The sequence below is a fragment of the Bombina bombina genome, chromosome 3 (genome assembly GCF_027579735.1).
Source record: "Bombina bombina isolate aBomBom1 chromosome 3, aBomBom1.pri, whole genome shotgun sequence".
NCBI lineage: Eukaryota > Metazoa > Chordata > Amphibia > Anura > Bombinatoridae > Bombina > Bombina bombina.
Window position 1 is genome coordinate 1,264,759,014 of NC_069501.1, and position 22,170 is coordinate 1,264,781,183.

The 22,170-nt window shown below is 43.0% G+C and overlaps 1 protein-coding gene across 1 annotated transcript in view; it reads right to left on the reverse strand.

The window, feature by feature from the left end:
* LOC128652720 (vomeronasal type-2 receptor 26-like) overlaps nt 1-22,170 on the reverse strand; it is a 171,286-nt gene that overhangs the window by 68,259 nt on the left and 80,857 nt on the right. The window lies entirely within an intron of this gene.

Consider the following 22,170-nt stretch of genomic DNA (forward strand, 5'->3'; position numbering starts at 1 on the left):
ATTTAGAGTCTTGGCTGAAGTGAGCGTTAGAAATCTAACGACAAAACTCCAGCCACAGAAAAAAGTCAGTAGTTAAGAGCTTTCTGGGCTAACGCCGGTTTATAAAGCTCTTAACTACTGTGCTCTAAAGTACACTAACACCCATAAACTACCTATGTACCCCTAAACCGAGGCCCCCCCACACCGCCGCCACTATATTAAATTTTTTTAACCCCTAATCTGCCGCTCCGTACACCGCCGCCAGCAACATTATCCCTATGTACCCCTAATCTGCTGCCCCTAACATCGCCGACACCTACATAATATTTATTAACCCCTAATCTGCCCCCCCCAACGTCGCCCCTACCTTACCTACACTTATTAACCCCTAATCTGCCGACCGAACCGCACCGCTACTATAATAAATGTATTAACTCCTAATCCGCGTCACTCCCGCCTCAATAACCCTATAATAAATAGTATTAACCCCTAATCTGCCCTCCCTAACATCGCCGACACCTAACTTCAAACATTAACCCCTAATCTGCCAACCGGAGCTCACCGCTATTCTAATATATTTTTTAACCCCTAAAGCTAAGTCTAACCCTATCACTAACACCCCCCTAAGTTAAATATAATTTTTATCTAACGAAATAAATTAACTCTTATTAAATAAATTAATCCTATTTAAAACTAAATACTTACCTGTAAAATAAACCCTAATATAGCTACAATATAAATTATAATTATATTGTAGCTATTTTAGGATTAATATTTATTTTACAGGTAACTTTGTATTTATTTTAACCAGGTACAATAGCTATTAAATAGTTAATAAAAGCACATTTGCAGCATTGTATTTATTCATTTAGCCTTTGCTGCTGTTATCCATCTTAGCATGTGCTTATATAAAAATCAAATCCTTCTGGACCAATGAATTTGGTGATACTGGCCTTTTTCTACTGTAGCCTATCAAGCTCTGGATGCAAGCTTAACTGTCCACATACCAATTTTCAGTCCCAGTCATTTTTATTTGATACACTTTGGTGAAAACACTGATTCCAATGCAATAAATGTTTATAGCACAGTCAATTATTATAAACAATAAATAATACAAATAAAAATAAAATACGTTTTTTATTAGCACATTAGCACTTCACGCAATCATGGAGGGGGAGGCGCTTAGCCTCAACAAATCCATTTTTGATGTACAAGGCAGGAAGAATTACTTTCAATCGATATTTTCAATGGGAGAAAATGAATTTATTGATAAAGACATAAAGGGCTTGTTTAATCAACTTGAAAGATTACTAATGACAGATCTTCGTCTAATGTGGGATGTAGTAGCTTTTGAACATTACCTCCAATCCAAGAGAATCCCTAGGGGATTAAGAATAAAAAAGTTTCCTTCTTATGATTTGGATAATGATGAATTAACAACTGAGTGGAAAGAAGCACTCACTACTTGCTCACTAACAATCATTGACATCCTTATAAGAAGCAAAAACTCAAAGAGAGATTCCTTAAAGGGACAGATTTTTAACATCAAACAAGAACTCAAGAATTATAAACAGGATGAGGATTATTCAGATCTGAAAAATAATATGAAGAAGAGAATACGGAAATGTGATAGCGAATTGGCTTCACTCAAAGGCAGAAAATTCAACAGGGATCAAGACGATTATCTAAGAAACAAAGTGTATGATTGGTCCAGATTCACCAGGCGATCTCGTAGGTTCTCTGCTAACTATCAGAGGGATGTGGACTCTAGTGCTAATACAGATGGTGATGAAGAGAACAGAAGGTTCAACAACAGAAATAAAAATAAACATAAGAATAAAACCAAAAACAAAAGCAAGAATAAGAGCCATACACAGTTGGCTAGCACATCCACCACCATAGTTGAACCGAAATCCATCTTAAAGAAGAAGCATAAAAGCAAAAATAAGAAGGTGGTGTTCTCATCAACTGAACATGACACTTCTGATCAAGATTCAGTATCCTCGGACGAGAGTTCTTCTTCCTCTTCTTCTTCCTCTTCTTCTTCCTCTCTTTCTACCCTTCCCTCACTTTCGTTACAGGATTCATCACACGGAGGTCGAGAAAACAAGAAAAAGAATGAAAAGGATGTCCGCCCAAAGGTCAAGAGTCAAGAGATCCCTTTAGGGAAAGAAAAAGGACGCGCAGAGCTGGATCCAGGAGAAGGAAGAAGAGTTTCAAAGAGGGGACCAAAGAAGAATTAGCGCTGAGTGTGATAAATTTATCTGACTTTGAACTCACTAATGATCACATCAATGTTCTGTCTAGAGGTTTGGGCTTTGCCCCAACGTATAATTTTTCGGTTTTTAATACCCTGCTAGATGTCAATAAATTTGTCAGGAAGCTGACTTTGTACAAGCATTTTCATACTTCTGTTGATCCTAGTGATGAGGATGAGGACACATTAAATGTTGCTATGGTAAATAATGCAAGTCCGTCCATTTCCAATACTGCTGTTTCAAGTATTATTTTCAGTGCAAATTTTGATTTCAAAGATATATCTACTTTGGAACAATTAAAAATTCTCGAAGCCAAAAGTAATGGAGTGGACGACTCACATTTACCAAAACCTAAAAAAGCCAAATCGACCTTTTATCCCACCCATTCAAGGGGTACACATATCAACTTATTTCAAAAACAAGTGGAAAAGGAGATCATTGAATTGGGCAAACAAAAAACATCTAGCAATTACAATGGTAATTTGAGTCATAGACAAAAAGTGGCCATTAAACAATTAGAAAACCAAAAGGATCTAGTGATACGTACATCAGATAAGGGTGGGAATGTGGTCGTGATGGGCAAGCAACAATACATTGATGAGGCTTATAGGCAATTGAATGATGGCAAAACTTACAGAAAACTGACATCTAATCCTGAAAAAGAATTTTCCAGAAAACTTGACAGACTGCTTGATGATGCCCTAGCTTTAGGCGAAATAACAAAAGAGGATTATTCATCTTTAATACCATCACACCCTGTTAAGCCGGTCTTTCACCACCTACCTAAACTACATAAGGACTCAGTCAACCCACCAGGTCGCCCAATAATATCTGGGATCGGCTCATTATTTGAGCCTTTATCTGAGTGGGTTGACTCAGTCTTACAGCCCTTGGTTCAAGGTCTGAGTAGTTATTTGAGGGATTCTTCCCATCTTCTTACAATCTTAGATAATATTGAATGGAAAAAAAGACTATAGGTGGGTGGTGATAGATGCGGTGTCACTATATTCATGTATACCTCATGCTTTGGGCATACAGGCAGTCTGCTTTTTCCTGGATAATTACACTAGCTATTCCAGAGAGTTCAAATTGTTCTTCTGTGAGACTGTCAATTTCCTTCTATCCCACAATTATTTCATGTTCAATGGCGAATACTTTTTGCAAGTGTGTGGTACCGCGATGGGGGCGAAATTTGCGCCCTCATTCGCCAATTTATTTGTGGGATGGTGGGAGATTGGCAGTCTCTACAGTAGTGAGAATCCGTTTTCAGATAGTATCTGCATATATATGAGATTCATTGATGATCTCATCTTAGTGGTCAAGGACAATTTTGTCTTTGAGGACTTTTTGGGTTTTGTTAACAACAATGATTTGAATCTAAGATTTACGGGTGAGATTCAGGACAAAGAAGTGCATTTTTTGGATTTAACTTTGTCTGGGTCAACAAAATCCAAAAAGATAATCACAGACACCTATAGGAAACCGACATCCGGAAATACGATTCTACACGCCACGTCGTGCCATCCTAAACATTTAATAAAATCTATCCCAAGAAGTCAATTTCTTAGGCTCCGTAGAAATGCAAACTCAGATGACCTTTTTGATAAACAAGCTAGCAAATTAATGGATAGGTTGATTGCTAGGGGCTATGACTCTGATCTATTGCAACAGTCATTGGATGATGTTAAGAAGAATTATAACCCTTTGCGCAACAAATTTGAGAATCGCGCAAAAAGAGACACTTTTGACAAAGATGCTGTAATATTTTCTACAGAATTCTCCTTACAATTCAATGACTTATATAATATTATCAAGAAGAATGTTCCAATACTCAAAGGTGATGATATTTTGACAAATATAGTTGATAAAATTAAATGTGTTTCAAAAAAAGCACCAACACTTGCCAAGAGACTTGCCCCTAGCATGATCAATAATAATACCGGAGTTAAAGGGACACAGTGGCTAAATAAGAAAGGGACTTTTAAATGTTTATCTAGGAACTGCCATTCCTGCCAACACATTTCTATGGGAGTAGACTTCATCAGCCATTCAACCAAAGATAGATTCAAAATTGAACATTATGCCAATTGTGGTACTACTTTTGTAGTCTACCTCATAGAATGTGTCCTATGTTCTGATCAGTACGTAGGTCAAACTTCACGTGCCCTTAGGTCTAGGATAGGAGAACACAGAAGGGACATTAAATATTATAATAAGGATTCCAGTGTAGCGAGACATTTTAATTGTTTGCATTTCACAGACCAACCTAAGTTCACGGTAAAGGTAATAGATGTAGCAAAAAGGCCTATCAGAGGTGGGAATATTTATACCATATTGTCCAAGAAAGAGCTTTATTGGATATGGAAACTCAATACTAGAACACCTTATGGCCTTAATAAGGAGTGGGACATCAGCTACTTTGTTGAACAAATACATCTATGGTTGTTCCGTTTTAGATCCAAATATTGCATTACAATAGCAATGAAACATCGGTTACAATTACAATAATTTTTCTTATCTAAGTTATAATGTTTGATACCTTTATTTGATCTATGTATATGTTTTCACATTAACATTATATCGAAGTATGGGTCATAACAATAATGTCAGCCTTTTGTGTCCCTCATCTGTATTAATGCTCTTTTTGTAATAGCAACAATGTGTTGTCATTCTTTATTCAAGCATCACTATACATGCTTTAATTTATATATAATACCTATGATATCTTGGTATAGTTGATTATCATTTTTAAAATGGCCCCTGTGTCAAACTTTCAAATTTCCAAATTTTTGATCGCGATTTCTCCCTTAATATATTATATACAATAGTCATTATAGTCTATCCAGATTGATACGTGAGACTATAATACTAAGTGTTATGTTTAGACATTCTTAATGAAGAGCTTATAGGTAGTTTGAGGTTTTGCTTAGAATTATGTAATTCAAAATTTCCCATTTTTTGACATTATAATGAAATTGTTGATCATATAAAATATGTTTTTTCTTCAAATATATATGTTTGTATAGTATTTCATGTATATATTATGTGTCAAATAATGGGAATTTGCAATGATGAATGTTTTGCACAAAATTTATATTTATTTTTAATCGTTTGTTTTTATTAACTGTCTTATTATTTTTTGTTATTGCACATTATTACATTTTTTTACCCCTGTTTGTGATGCACTACACACACACCTGAACATTTTGATACTGTAGGTGTGACTTGGCTTTAAAAATTCTGAATGGCCAAGAGAGAGTTAAATTGTGCCTCACACAGGTGGGGAGTTATCCTATGATTAAGTGCTGAATAGCACGAAACATGTTAGGACTCCTCTCCCCCCTCCTGTGAATGTTTGCTTCTGTGCTGTGCTGTGCTATTTTGCTTTGGATTTTTCTATTTTTTAAATTGCTGAAATAAAGATTGGATTTTTTATCTACAAGTTTTTGGAGTGCTGCTTCTTCCTGATTCAAGTTTCACGAAGCTTTGCTCAACTTCTTTTCAAGCTGGCACCCCGCCAATAGTGTATCCACACTGACCGATTTTGGAGGATTGCAATTGGTCAGCCCCTTACACACCTCCTGGGCTGTAGCGACGTCACTCTCTGTGTACCTAATAACTATTTCATAGTTACCTAGTTAAAATAATTACAAAATTACCTGTAAAATAAATCCTAACCTAAGTTACAATTAAACCTAACACTACACTATCAATAAATTAATTAAATAAACTACCTACAATTACCTACAATTAAACCTAACACTACACTATCAATAAATTAATTAAATAAAATACCTACAAATAACTACAATTAAATAAACTAACTAAAGTACAAAAAATAAAAAGAACTAAGTTACAAAAAATAAAAAAATATTTACAAACATTAGAAAAATATTACAACAATTTTAAACTAATTACACCTACTCTAAGCCCCCTAATAAAATAACAAAGACCCCCAAAATAAAAAAAATGCCCTACCCTATTCTAAATTAAAAAAGTTCAAAGCTCTTTTACTTTACCAGCCCTGAAAAGGGCCATTTGCGGGGCATGCCCCAAATAATTCAGCTCTTTTGCCTGTAAATAAAAACATACAATACCCCCCCAAACATTACAACCCACCACCCACATACCCCTAATCTAACCCAAACCCCCCTTAAATAAACCTAACACTAAGCCCCTGAATATCTTCCTACCTTATCTTCACCATGCCAGGTTCACCGATCCGTCCTTGGAAGTCTTGATCCAAGCCTCCGAAGTGTTGATCCAATCCTCCGGCTGAAGTCTTGATCCAAGCGGGCAGAAGAGGACATCCGGACCGGCAAACATCTTCTTCCAAGCCGCATCTTCTATGGTCTTCAATCCGATGACGACCGGCTGATCTTCAAGACCTCCAGCGCGGATCCATCCATCTTCACCGACGACTTCCCGACGAATGACGGTTCCTTTAAGGGACATCATTCAAGATGGCGTCCCTCGAATTCCGATTGGCTGATAGGATTCTATCAGCCAATCGGAATTAAGGTAGGAAAATTCTGATTGGCTGATGGAATCAGCCAATCAGATTCAAGTTCAATCTGATTGGCTGATCCAATCAGCCAATCAGATTGAGCTCGCATTCTATTGGCTGATCTGAACAGCCAATAGAATGCGAGCTCAATCTGATTGGCTGATTGGATCAGCCAATCGGATGTTAGGGGCAGCAGATTAGGGGTACATAACTATAATGTATGTTGCGGCGGTATACGGAGCGGCAGATTAGGGGTTAAAAATAATATGCAGGGGTCAGCGATAGCGGGGGCAGCATATTAGGGGTTAATAAGTGTAAGGTTAGGGGTGTTTAGACTCGGGGTACATGTTAGAGTGTTAGGTGCAGACGTAGGAAGTGTTTCCCCATAGAAAACAATGGGGCTGCGTTAGGAGCTGAACGCTGCTTTTTTGCAGGTTTTTTTTAAGCTCAAACTGCCCCATTGTTTTCTATGGGGGAATCGTGCACGAGCACGTTTTTGAAGCTGGCCGCGTCCGTAAGCAACGCTGGTATTTAGAGTTGCAGTGGTGGTAAATATGCTCTACGCTCCTTTTTTGGAGCCTAACGCAGCCATTATGTGAACTCTAAATAAGAGGGGTATTTAAAAGGTGCGGGGGAAAAAAAGCACGCGTAGCTAACGCACCCCTTTGGCCGCAGAACTCTAAATCTAGCCGTATGGGTTTATTTTACAGGTAAGTATTTATTTTTAAATAAGAATAATTTCTTAAAGTATAGTGTAGTGTTAGGTGTAATTGTAACTTAGGTTAGTTTTTATTTTACAGGTAAATTTCTCTTTATTTTAGCTAGGTAAGCTATTAAATAGTTAATAACTATTTAATAGCTATTGTACCTAGTTAAAATAAATTGAAAGTTACCTGTAAAATAAAAATAAATCCTAAGATAGCTACAATATAATTATAATTTATATTGTAGCTATATTAGGGTTTATTTTAAAGGTAAGTATTTAGTTTTAAATAGGATTCATTTAGTTAATAATAGAAATATTATTTAGATGTATTTAATTAATATTTAAGTTAGGGGGGGTGTTAGGGTTAGTGTTAGACTTAGGTTTAGGGGTTAATAAATTTATTACAGTGGCGGCGGTGTAGTGGGGGGCAGGATAGGGTTTAATAAATGTATTATAGGTGGCGACGGTGTAGGGGGGGCAGATTAGGGGTTAATAAATTTAATATAGGTTGCGGCAGGGTCCGGGAGCGGCGGTTTAGGGGTTAAACTATTTATTTAGTTGCTGCGAGGTGCGGGATCAGCAGGATAGGGGTTAATAACTTTATTATAGAGGGCGACGGTATGGGGGGGGCAGGATAGGGGTTACTAGGTATAATGTAGGTTGCGGCGGTGTCCGGGAGCGGCGGTTTATGGGTTAATTCATTTATAAGAGTTGCGGCGGGGTCTAGGAGAAGCGCTTTAGGGGTTAGTAACTTTATTTAGTTGCGGGGGGCTCCGGGGGCGCCGGTATAGCGGGTAGAACAGTGTAGTTAGTGCGGGTGCTTAGTGACAGGCTAGCAATAAATCTGTAAAAAAGCCGAAGAGCAGCGGGATCGGATGAGTGATAACTCTCACAATCTGCTGCTCATCGCCCCGTACTTGGTGCGCGGTTTTTTGACAGATTTATTGATAACTTAGGCGAAATTTTTCAGGTCCACGGCGGCGATAGTAGGCGAGCTTAGGCGGGCGTATTGGGCCGGCGAAGGCAGGAAAGTAGACACGTTGATAACTAGGCCCCATAAACTCATGCACACATACAGAAACATGCACACACTCACATAAACACATGCACACATACAGAAACATGTACACACTCACATAAACTCATGCACACATACATAAACATGTACACACTCACATAAACACATGCAAACATACAGAAACATGTACACACTCACATAAACACATGCACACATACAGAAACATGTACACACTCACATAAACTCATGCACACATACAGAAACATGTACACACTCACATAAACTCATGCACACATACAGAAATATGTACACACTAACATAAACTCATGCACACATACATAAACATGTACACACTCACATAAACACATGCACACATACAGAAACATGTACACACTCACATAAACTCATGCACACATACAGAAACATGTACACACTCGCATAAACACATGCACACATACAGAAACATGTATACACTCACATAAACACATGCACACATACAGAAACGTACACACTCACATAAACTCATGCACACATACAGAAACATGTACGCATTCACATAAACACATGCACACATACAGAAACATGTACACACTCACATAAACTCATGCACACATACAGAAACATGTACACACTCGCATAAACACATGCACACATACAGAAACATGTACACACTCACATAAACTCATGCACACATACAGAAACATGTACACACTCACATAAACACATGCACACATACAGAAACATGTACACATTCACATAAACACATGCACACATACAGAAACATGTACACACTCACATAAACTCATGCACACATACAGAAACATGTACACACTCACATAAACTCATGCACACATACAGAAACATGTACACACTCACATAAACTCATGCACACATACAGAAACATGTACACATTCACATAAACACATGCACACATACAGAAACATGTACACACTCACATAAACTCATGCACACATACATAAACATGTACACATTCACATAAACACATGCACACATATAGAAACTGATAGGCACCCACATTCACACATACATACAATAGGGTTGCCAGTTATGAGTTACCCATGCTGCAGGGTATGCAAGCAGGAACATAATAGTGCTGTCCAGGGCCACTATTTGTGTGCTGTTTATGTGCACAATGCATGTTTCTCCCTGCAGCATGTTTAACTCATAAGTATCCAGGAAATCATCGCCAAGGTGGCAAACCTAACATAGAAACATACTCTAACAAAAACACATGCACACCTACACACACACATAAGCACACACACAAACACATGAACAAATACACACAAATATGGACACACATAAACACATGCACAAATACACACACATGTAGACATGCACACACATAAACACATGCACATATACATACATATGCACACTCATAAATACGTGCACACATACATACACACATACACACATATGCAAACACATAAATATGCACATATAAATGTACATACATAGATATGCACACACATAAACATATGATACACAAACATATGGACACACATAAACACATGTTCACATACATACATACAAACATATGCACACACGTTAAAAACATGCACACATACACACATATGCAAACACATAAACACATGAACATATACTGTAAATACATAGATATGCACACACATACACACACATATGGACACACATAAACAAATGCTCACATACATACATACACACATATGAACACACTTAAACACATGCACACATACGCTAACACAGAAACACATGTGCATATACATACATAGATATGCACACACATAAACATATGATACACAAACATATGGACACACATAAACACATGTTCACATACATACATACAAACATATGCACACACGTTAAAAACATGCACACATACACACATATGCAAGCACATAAACACATGAACATATACTGTAAATACATAGATATGCACACACATACACACTCATATGGACACCCATAAACAAATGCTCACATACATATATACACACATATGAACACACTTAAACACATGCACATATACACACATACGCTAACACAGAAACACATGTGCATATACATACATAGATATGCACACACATAAACACATGCACACATACCCACATTTGCAAACACATTATGCTACAGTGAGTGTGAGCAAACAGTGCATTACTATATAACATATGTGACAGTGAGTGTGAGCAGACAGTGCATTACTATATAACATATGTGACAGTGAGTGTGAGCAGACAGTGCATTACTATATAGAAAAGCCCGTTTGAGAAGAAATGGAATAAGGGCACATTGACCCCCACTTACCTGAAGTAATGGATGGTTCCACTTGAGGGGGTGGAGTAGGATAGGAGGGCTTAAATACTCCTCCCCTGCTCGTAGACGTCACAATCTAGTCCAGGAGCTGTACGGCAGGTGTTTTGTAGTGTTTGCCTGCAGGATGGAGGGCCTTTTGCAAGAATTGCTGGTGGCGGCCAGAAGGAATGGGGAGCAATGGATCTGGGAGCGGCTGCAAGGAGAAGGTGCAGCTGCAGCTGGAGTTCCAGTCGGGGGTGCGTCAGCAGACCGGAGCAGTGTACGGCCGACCAGGAGGTCGAGGATTCCAGAGCGGCTCAGTCCAGAAGGGTACGGCACCAGGCTGAGGAGTGGTAGCGGTGGGCATGGTGGTCAGGGAGCTGTGACATTGTGGTCAGATGCCGGGAGAGGTCGTCGATCCGGAGCTGCGGTGGAGGTGCAGCTGGTATCGGGGCCGGCCGATGACGTCATGGTCGGGCGACGTCGTGAGGAGCCGGGCGCAGGGTGTGGTAGGAGGAGGCCGCAAGAGCCAGGAGGAATGGCGGAGGCGGCGGCGGGACTGGTAAGTAGAGCTGAGCTATTGAATGACTGGGGCATAGAGGGGGCATCGGAGAGGCCTGAAGGGGCAATATATGTGGACAAGGGCATGGAAGCGGCTTGGAGAGGACATGGTTTTGGGGGTACAGGGTGAGGGAGGCCATACATAAGGCCTGGGGGATCACTTTTGTATGGATGGAGGGAAGAGGGAGGCCATACATAAGACCTGTTTACAGTTGGTGTGGGTGTGAGTGATAAAAGGGGGGGAGGCCGTACATAAGGCCTGGGGATCACTTGCGGTATGGATGGAGGGAAGAGGGAGGCCATACATAAGGCCTATTTGCAGTTGGTGCGTGTGTGAAAGGAAAAAGGGGGGGAGGCCGTACATAAGGCCTTTGCCAGGGCGGGTGAATGTGAGCTCATGGGGAATTTGGTGAGGCTGGTCCTAAGGCCATTGGGAATGCAGGAATAGGGGATTTGTTGCATAGTTGGGGATGCAGGACAGCCGGGGATAAGGCTGATTGGGTTTGGTGACCGTAAAGGGGTAAGGGAGGCCACAATCAAGGCTGTTGGGGGGGGTAGGCCGCAAGTAAGGCCTTAGAAGTTGCTTTTGGCAGGAGTGGGGGGAGAGGAGGAGCTTATGCTGGAAGTGCGCAGGGTACCGCTGGCCGCAAAAAACTCCCGGCAGGGTTTTAGGGGGTAGGTGGGCTGGAGCAGGCTGTGTATGGGCGATAGGCCAGGAGGGTAGGTAAGAAGTTTGGAGGGGTCACGGTATGTGGGGATACTGGGAGGAAGAGTTTAAAAAAAAAAAAAAAAAAGAAACAGAAAGAGAAGTAGTAGGGGTAATGATTGAGGGCGAGGTGCTCACGTGTGGAATGATTGCGGGGTGATTCACAAAGGGTGACTGATAGGATGAGTGGGAGCAAAGGGGGTTCACTATACATGGGGTTGACAGGGGCCAGAGGTGGAATGGCAGTTATTTCCCTGATTTGTCATTTGATTGGACGGGGGGCACAGAGGTGAGTGATGGGGATAGCTCCAAGGAACAAGACAGGGTGGATGGGGAGTCCTGAAAAGGGGTATTTACTGTTGGTTCCATTGCAGGGTTGGAGGAGGTGGACAGGAGGGGTGTGGAGGTGCTAGAAGCCAGGAGAGGCGAGGTTGCGGCATAGCAGGAGCCGGTTACGGAGCCTCCACTGGTCTTGGAAGCCAGTGGTTACTTTGACGAGGAGGAGGATCCTTTGGAGGGAACATCAGCAGGACCGGGAACGGCTGGTCAGGTAGGGGATCTATCTGCTCTGGTGCAGCTTCTGCAATTGTTGTCTCCTCCATGGAGAGCTGGGGGAGTGGGACAAGGGACTCAAGAAAGAGGGTTATTTGGTAGCCAGGAGGGCGGTAGGGAGGATCTTAACCATGTGTCTCCCTCACAGCCAGCAGGGTCGGAGAACAGGAGGGTGCGTGGTGTCTTGTCCACTGTCAGAGCCGGGGTGTCCGGCAATCGCCGGAGGTCGAGGTCACCACTGAGACGGCCACGCGGGGGTGGCCGCAGTACTTCTCCGACGTGGGGACGGATGGAGAGAGACCTAGGACGGAGCAGGCACGGCAGGGGGCGTTCCCCTTCAAGGCGGGACATTGGGCGCAGATGGCTGGACACTAGCAGAGGGTGAGAGAGCGACAGAGATAGGAGGAGGGAACCCGTGGCGGAGCAGGGGAGTGAACCAGTGACAGTGCAGCAGCCGGCAGGTGAGATGGTGGCTGGGGGGGCGCCTGTGGTGAGTGTTTTGGGGAATGGAGAGAGAGAAACAATTGTGGCAGGTCTTAAGGGTTTGCTGTTGGCATTGGAGAAGCCAAATAGTACTGGGAGTGCGGTGGCATCGGCCTGGGTAGCATCGGGTGTGGGGACTCCAGGAGCAGTCCCGCAGGCAGGCAGGCGGTGGAGATCAGTGGTGGGGAGGTTACTCGGGTGCCGGAAGGGGCCCTTAGGAGACCTTGCTTATGCTCGGTGGGACCATTGGGTATTCACCTAATGAACGAGTTGAGGGAAAAAATAGGGAAGAGGGAATTCATGGAGATATTTTCCTTACTGCCATTAGAGCATGTATTGGAAGTGAAGGAGGATGAGAAGGAGAAGGGGAAAAAAGAGGAGGAGGAGAGGAAAAAGCAGTGGAGGAGGATACCTAAGACGTTTGGGAATTGGTCCAGGGCTTTCTGTATCCTGGCTAGTGTGGTCTGTGAGAAATTTCCGGAACAGGGAGCCCCCTTGTTCTGTTATTTCGATGAAATATCAATTGCATTCAGGACTTACGGGGGGATGGCGTGGTGGAGGTATGATGAGGGTTTTAGGCAACGAATGGCGGTCCGTCCCGATATGAGTTGGGACGACAGGGACATGGGGATTTGGTTGAAAATGATGACCCCCTTACGGGGGAATTATTCCTTTTGAGGCTACAGACAGGCGAGCGGGGGCGGCGGAGCTGGTAGTGGAACTGGGACGTCCATACGGAAAGGCCTGTGTTTCAAATTAAATGAAGGGCAGAGTAGGTTCGGGGCCTTGTGCAAGTATAAGCATGAATGTTCAGTGTGCGGGGGGATCCATTCTGGTGCAAAGTATTTCAAGAAGGGGAGACTCGGAACCCGTGCAGGGGAGGTGGGTCCATCGGGTGCGGACACCGGTGAGAGTAGAAAGGATGGTGCCGTGGCTAGAGGGGTGTGCCCATGAGCGGGGGCATGCTGGGGACGCGGATTTGATTTTGACTGGTTTTAGTATGGGGTTCATGATCCCGTTCAAGGAGCAAGTGGGGTAGGGAATACCCGGAGATCTTGAGGGAAGGAGGTAAAATTGGGAAGGATGGTGGGCCCATTCCGGGACCCGCCGTTACTGAACCTGAGGGTGTTCCCGTTGGGGGTGGTCCCTAAGAAGGCTCCGGGGCAATTCCAGATGATCCATCACCTGTCCTACCCGAAAAGGGTGGTCAGTGAATGATGGAATCGATCCGGGGCTGGTTTCAGTCAAATATGCGTCCTTTGAAAAGGCGGTGGCAGTGGTAAGAGCAGCGGGTAGGGGAGCGTTAATGGCAAAGGCGGATGTGGAATCCGCTTTTCACCCTTTTGCCGGTACACCTAAAATTCCACCACTTTTTGGGTTGTAAATTTGCTGACTTTTATTTCGTGGACCTCCCAATGGGCTGTTCGATATCCAGTTCTTATTTTGAAAGGTTCAGCTCATTAGTGGAAGGGGTGGTGAAGAGGAAGGCAAGGAAGTTTTCTGTAGTACACTATTTGGATGACTTCTTGTTTGTCGGCCCGGCGGGAACGGAGGTTTGTGAATTATTGGTCAGGGTGTTTGGGGAGGTAATGAAGGACTTTGGTATCCCAGTGGCGGCAGAAAAGTCTGAGGGTCCATCCACGATGTTAAGTTTCCTAGGCATCGAGGTGGATTCAGTCAAGATGGAATGCAGACTCCTGGACGACAAGATCCGGACCTGCAGCTGGTAATTGATAGGGCGTTGCGGAGCAAGAAAGTATTGCTACGAGAGGTGCAATCGCTCTTGGGTAAATTGAATTTCGCTGGCCGAATCATACCCATTGGGTGGGTATTTTGTCGGAGGTTATCTTTGGCGACGGTGGGAGTCACCGACCCGAGATTTCACATTCGTTTGACAAAAGAGGTAAAGGAGGATTTGAGGGTGTGGAAAATCTTCTTGGAAGATTTTAACAGTAAGCTGTTGATTCAGAAGATGGGGTGGTCGGACAACCAGCTTTGTTTATACACTGATGCGTCGGGGCCCATGGCTTTGGGGCATTTTTGAATGGACACTGGTGTGCGGCAGCTTGGCCGCACGAGTGGGTGGGATGGGGGCTGACCAAGAACTTGATGTTCTTGGAGCTTTTTCCGTTGGTGGTGGCCCTGAGAATTTGGCTGGAACGGTTAAGTAACAAGAAGGTTTGTTTTCACTCTGACAATTTGGGTGTGGTGTGGGCCATTAACCGTCTCACAGCAAATTTGCCGGCGGTGATACGGCTGCTCAGAGCTTTTGTGTTGGAGTGTTTGCGTTGTAATATTTCGTTTAGGGCGGTGCATGTCCCAGGGCGTTATAATGTGATTGCTGATTCTCTGTCCTGATTCCAGTGGGACAGGTTCCGAGAGGTAGCCCCGGAGGCAGACACAGAAGGAGTCGAATGTCCGGGGGACCTGTGGCAGCTTGGTTGTCAGGAGCGTTGAGTATGGTGAAAGGGGCGCTAGCCCCGAGCACATGGAGGGCCTACGCCCGAGTGTGGCAGCTGTGGTGGGATTTTGTGGAACAGGAGCATATGCAAGGGGTAGGTGAAAGGGATTTAGGTGTACTTTTACAGTGGATAAAGTGCTGGGAGAGGGAGAGGCTGTCGCCTTCAGAATGTTGCAAGAGAATGGCGTCATTGGCCTTTTTGTTTCAGATGTTGGGATACGAGGATTTGACTAAAGTATTTGTAGTCCATATGGCGGTGAGGGGACTGTGCAGGGGCGGCACCAGGCCTGATGGCCGGAGGCCATTAACTCTTGCCATTCTTAAGGGGTTGGTAGCTAGATTGGGGGAAATTTGTGTTTCACGGCGTGAGGAGCTATTGTTTACAACGGCTTTTGTCTTGGCCTTCTTTGGGGCATTTAGGGTGTCAGAATTGATGGGAAAGAATCGGGGGGACTGGAGTGGCCTAGGGAGGCAGGATGTGGTGCTGAGGGACGGGGTGGTAGAGTTATGGGTTCGGAGGTCCAAGACGGACCAGGAAGGAAAAGGGGTAATGGTAAGGTTGCAGTAGATTGGGGGACAGTGCTGCCAGGTGGGGGTGGTGTGAGATTATATGAGGGCAACCGAACACTCCTCAGGGCCATTCTTGGTGCATGCTGATGGCTCTTCATTATCTAGATTTCCATTTTATGGTGGTACTGCGGAAGGGACTGGCTGTTATGGGGTTGAGGGGAGCGGACTTTGGGTCCCATTCGTTTAGGATTGGGGTGGCTACGGAGGCAGCAAATTTGGGTCTAGATAGGGAGGTCATTAGGAGGATCGGTAGGTGGAGGTTCCGGGGGTATGTGAGACCGCGTTTGGAGTTATCGTCTGGGTTACCTGATTAATTGTGATTTCTTTCATTTGACAGGTCCAGCGAGGTGTTGGATCTTAGGACATTCCTATGTTTTTTGGGCACGAAAGGCAGGTGCGGTTAGAGAAAATGGGATGCAAATGGGGTTTTCTAAATATATGGTCTCCTTGAGGTGGTTTGGGATACGTGGTATAAAGTGGGGCCAGGTATTGGGAACAGTACTGGAGAACGCTAGAAGGTTTAGTCCCCCTCAGGTGTTAGTGGTTCACGCGGGTGGGAATAATTTGGGGATCATGTCCCAAAAGGATCTAGTGGAGGAGATAAAAATGAGTTTTGGGAGATTACGTGAATTGTTTCCGTGTTTAATAATAGTATGGTTGGAGATTGAAAGTAGGGTAGTTTGGCGGTCAGCTTGAGATCTTAAGAAGCTGGAGCCATCTAGACACAAGGTCAACAGAATGGTCAGCTGGTTTGTGAAGAAGTTGAGGGGCATTGGGCTCCGACATGTTGAGTTCGAGGGGGAGTCCGGTAGGTGTTTCTACCTGAAAGATGTGGTGCATTTAAATGAGGTGGGGTTGCACCTTTTCAATTTCACGCTGAAGGAAGGGATCAAAAAGGCCTTGGCTTTGTGTGGTGGTACTCGCTGAGAGCGAGTTGTGGCGGGGTGCTTGCTATGGTCTATTGAGGCTTACGCCTGATGGATAGTGGCTGGTACTTTGGAAAGGGTGGGGGCTTATAGAGAGGACAATAAGTAAGCATTGGGGGTATTTTAAAGAGAAACAAAAGGTTGTAAAGTTTTGAGAAATAAAAGTTTAATTGTTGATGTTTTGTTAATAAATAAGCTGTGGCCTTTTCTTCCCCAAGCATGTGGTCTGGTTTTCATTTAAGTGATGAAATGGATGAATTGGTAATGTGGGGTCAAGAAAAGCCCGTTTGAGAAGAAAGGGAATAAGGGCACATTGACCCCCACTTACCTGAACTAATAGATGGTTCCACTGGAGGGGGGGAGTAGGATAGGAGGGGTTAAATATCCCTCCCCTGCTTGTAGACATCACAATCTAGTCCAGGAGCTGTATGGCAGGTGTTTTGCCCGCCCTCCCTCTCAGAAGTTTGGCTGAATGGGTTATTGTTGCAGCTGTAGCGGGGGTGCTTGCTATGGTCTATTGAGGCTTACGCCTGATGGATAGTGGCTGGTACTTTGGTTGGTAACAGAAAAGTAAGTGATGGCGAACGCCCCACCCCAGAAAGGGGTATTTTAAAGAGAAACAAAAGGTTGTAAAGTGTTGAGAAATAAAAGTTTAATTGTTGATGTTTTGTTAATAAATAAGCTGCAGCCTTTTCTTCCCCAAGCATGTGGTCTGGTTTTCATTTAAGTGATGGAATGGATGAATTGGTAATGTGGGGTCAAACATATGTGACAGTGAGTGTGAGCAGACAGTACATTACTATATAACATTAGTGATGTCGCAAACTTAAAAATTTTGGTTCGCGAACGGCGGACTCGAACTTCCGCTATTGTTCGCAAACCGCCATTGACTTCAATAGGCAGGCAAACTTTAAAACCCACAAGGACTCTTTCTGGCCACAATAGTGATGGAAAAGTTGTTTCAAGGGTACTAACACCTGGACTGTGGCATGCTGGAGGGGGATCCATGTCAAAACTCCCATGGAAAATTACATAGTTGATGCAGAGTCTGCTTTTAACCCATAAAGGGCCTAAATCACCTCACATTAATAAATTGTTTGCAATAACGTGCTTTAAAACATCAGTTATGATGTCGTATCGATCAGGTAGTGTAAGGGTTACGCCCGCTTCACAGTGACAGACCAAACTCTAAGTGTAACGCACCGCAAACAACCGCAAACAGTCCATTTGCACAACCACGAGATAGATAGATTTGATAGATAGATACATAGATTACATAGCTCAATCGATGCAATATACATATGATCGATACAAATTACATAGATCAATAGATGCAATATACATTTGATAGATATGAATTACATAGATCAATAGATGCAATATCCATTTGATAGATACGAATGTTATTGATCAAAAGATGCAATATACATTTGATAGATACAAATTACATCGATCAAAAGATGCAATATACATTTTATAGATACGTATTACATCAATCAATAGATGCAATATACATTTGATAGATACGATTGATAGTTAGATAGATTTGATAGATAAATAGATACATTTGAAAGATATATAATTTCCCTGACAGAGTATAACAATAAGACATGCGGTCTGGGACCCGTGGTGTGTTAAGTAGTACTATTCTTAGCAGTTTACTACTTCCTGTTACTCCCCCTATCGGGGGAGGTCTATATGGCCTGCATTTTTGGAACAGGGAGATGGAAGAAGATGATTGGTCTGTCCTCCTACTTCCCACTTGTCAAAATCACAAGTGGCTGTCTCAAAACAGTCCGGACACGAGATAGATAGATTTGATAGATAGATATACATAGATTGATAATTAGATAGAATCGATAGAAGATAAATAGATAGATTTGATAGATATATAATTACCCTGACAAAGTATAATAATTAAACATGCGATCTGGGACCCATCGTAACTAGGTTGTGTTAAGTAGTACTATTCTTAGCACTTTCATCCCTGTAACTCCCCCTATCGGGGGAGGTCTATATGGCCTGCATGATTACCATGACAAAGTATAACAACAAGACACGCGGTCTGGGACCCATGGTAACTAAGTTGTGTTAAGTAGTACTTTTCTTAGCAGTTTAATCCCTCTTACTCCCCCTTTTGGTGGAGGTCTATATGGCCTGCATGATTACCCTGACAAAGTATAACAACAAAACATGTGGTCTGGGACCCATGGTAACTAGGTTGTGTTAAGTAGTACTGTTCTTAACAGTTTAATCCCTCTTACTCCCCCTATCTGGGGAGGTCTATATGGCCTGCATGATCACCCTGACAAAGAATAACAACAAAACATGCGGTCTGGGACCCATGGTAACTAGGTTGCGTTAAGTAGTACTATTCTTAGCACTTTAATTTCTGTTACTCCCCCTATCGGGGTAGGTCTATATGGCCTGCATGATTACCCTTACAAAGTATAATAACAAAACATGCGGTCTGGGACCCATGGTAACTAGGTTGTGTTAAGTAGTACTATTCTTAGCACTTTAATCCCTGTTACTCCCCCTATCGGGGGAGGTCTATATGGCCTGCCTGATTATCCTGACAAAATATAACAACAAGACATGCGGTCTGGGAACCACTGTTAACTAGGTTGTGTTAAGTTGTACTATTCTTAGCACTGTAATCCCTGTTACTCCCCCTATCAAGGGAGGTCTATATGGCCTGCATGATTACCCTGACAAAGTATAATAACAAAACATGTGGTCTGGGACCCATGGTGGTACTGGTATAACTAGGTTTTCTTAAGTATTACTATTCTTAGCAGTTTAATCCCTGTGATTGGTCTGATTTTTGATTGTCAAAAACACAAGTGGCTGTCTCAAAACAGTCCGGACACAAGATAGATAGATAGATAGGATAGATAGATAGATATACATAGATTGATAGTTAGATAGAATCGATAGAAGTATAACAACAAGACACGCGGTCTGGGACCCATGGTAACTAAGTTGTGTTAAGTAGTACTTTTCTTAGCAGTTTAATCCCTCTTACTCCCCCTTTTGGTGGAGGTCTATATGGCCTGCATGATTACCCTGACAAAGTATAACAACAAAACATGTGGTCTGGGACCCATGGTAACTAGGTTGTGTTAAGTACTACTGTTCTTAGCAGTTTAATCCCTCTTACTACCCCTATCGGGGGAGGTCTATATGGCCTGCATGATTACTCTGACAAAGTATAACAACAAAACATGCGGTGTGGGACCCATGGTAACTAGGTTGTGTTAAGTAGTACTATTCTTAGAACTTTAATCCCTGTTACTCCCCCTATCAAGGGAGGTCTATATGGCCTGCATGAATACCCTGACAAAGTATAATAACAAAACATGCGGTCTGGGACCCATGGTAACTAGGTTGTGTTAAGTAGTACTATTCTTAGCACTTTAATCCCTGTTATTCCCCCTATCGGGGGAGGTCTATATGGCCTGCCTGATTATCCTGACAAAATATAACATCAAGACATGCGGTCTGGGAACCACTGTTAACTAGGTTGTGTTAAGTTGCGGTCAACCACCTATCTCCAGCGAGTGACCGTTGATCCGGACCTGACAGGTGAATTGGCCTGCTATTGGTTACACAGGGGTCACGTGTACCGGCTTCTTTGTGTGTCCGTCGGGCGACTCTGAACAGTCCCGATCCGCTTCAATAGGCACAGTACGTGTGCCGCAGCCTCTGTGAGTATATCCTGCACACAGGGGGGGGGGCTATTGGCCCATGGTACAGACGATATTGTTTTATGTTTGGCGCCTCTCTTGTTTTCTTCTTATCTACAGCCGGGTACTCCTTCGGATTACTGCTGAGAGTGCAGCCCCTAGTTTTTGAATTTCTTCGAGCAATCGACACCAGCTCTATCCAAGCACCAGCGCACCTCTGGGGATCTTTCGATCTTCTTTTTCTTTCAATAATTAAACATGCGGTCTGGGACCCATGGTAACTAGGTTGTGTTAAGTAATACTGTTCTTAGCAGTTTAATCCCTGTTACTCCCCCTATCAAGGGAGGTCTATATTGCCTGCATGATTACCCTGACAAAGTATAATAACAAAACATGCGGTCTGGGACCCATGGTAACTAGGTTGTGTTAACTAGTACTATTCTTAGCACTTTAATCCCTGTTACTCCCCCTATCGGGGGAGGTCTATATGGCCTGCCTGATTATCCTGACAAAATATAACAACAAGACACGCAGTCTGGGAACCACTGTTAACTAGGTTGTGTTAAATTGTACTATTCTTAGCACTTTAATCCCTGTTACTCCCCCTATCAAGGGAGGTCTATATGGCATGCATGATTACCCTGACAAAGTATAATAACAAAACATGCGGTCATGGTAACTAGGTTGTGTAAAGTAGTACTATTCTTAGCACTTTCATCCCTGTTACTTCCAGACCTCTCGGGGGAGGTCTACATGGCCATCATGATTAGCCTAACAAAGTACAACAATAAAACCTGGGCTCTTGAAACCATGGTTTATTTTGGTAGTAATGTTCTTATTAGTTTAATACCTGTTACAACCCCTAATGGTGGGAGGTCTATATGGCCTGCATGATAAGGCACACCAAAAAAAACAACAAGACATGCGGTCTTGTACTGGGACCCATGGCTAACTTGGTTGTGTAAAGTAGCACTATTCTTAGCACTTTCATCCCTGTTACTGCCACCTCTCGGGGGAGGTCTACATGGCCATCATGATTAGCCTAACAAAGTACAACAATAAAACCTGGGCTCTTGAAACCATGTTAAGTAGGTTTATTTCGGTAGTACTGTTCTTATTAGTTTAATACCTGTTACAACCCCTAATGGTGGGAGTTCTATATGGCCTGCATGATTAGCCGCACCAAATAAAACAACAAGACATGCGGTCTTGGACTGGGACCCATGGCTAACTCAGTTGTGTAAAGTAGTACTATTCTAAGAACTTTCATCCCTGTTACTGCCACCTCTCGGGGGAGGTCTACATGGCCATCATGATTAGCCTTACAAAGTACAACAACAAAACATGCGGTCTGGGACCCATGGTAACTAGGTTGTGTTAAGTAGTACTGTTCTTATTAGTTTAATACCTGTTACAACCCCTAAGGGTGGGAGGTCTATATGGCCTGCATGATTAGCCG